The sequence below is a fragment of the Amblyraja radiata genome, unplaced genomic scaffold, assembly GCF_010909765.2.
Source record: "Amblyraja radiata isolate CabotCenter1 unplaced genomic scaffold, sAmbRad1.1.pri S72, whole genome shotgun sequence".
Taxonomy (NCBI): domain Eukaryota; kingdom Metazoa; phylum Chordata; class Chondrichthyes; order Rajiformes; family Rajidae; genus Amblyraja; species Amblyraja radiata.
In genome coordinates, this window is record NW_022630166.1 from 502,481 (window position 1) to 502,685 (window position 205).

Consider the following 205-nt stretch of genomic DNA (forward strand, 5'->3'; position numbering starts at 1 on the left):
GATAAGGTGTCGGCTGTCCACATGCTTTTCCCAGGGACATGCTCGACTGTATAGTTGTACCTAATGAGTCTCATCCTAAATCTTTGGATTCTTGGTGGGAGGTCATCCAAAGCTTTCCCTCCCAGCAGACTCACCAACGGCTTATGGTCAGTTTCCAGCTCGAATGGTCTTCCCAGGATGAAACAGCTGAACCTTTCACATGCCC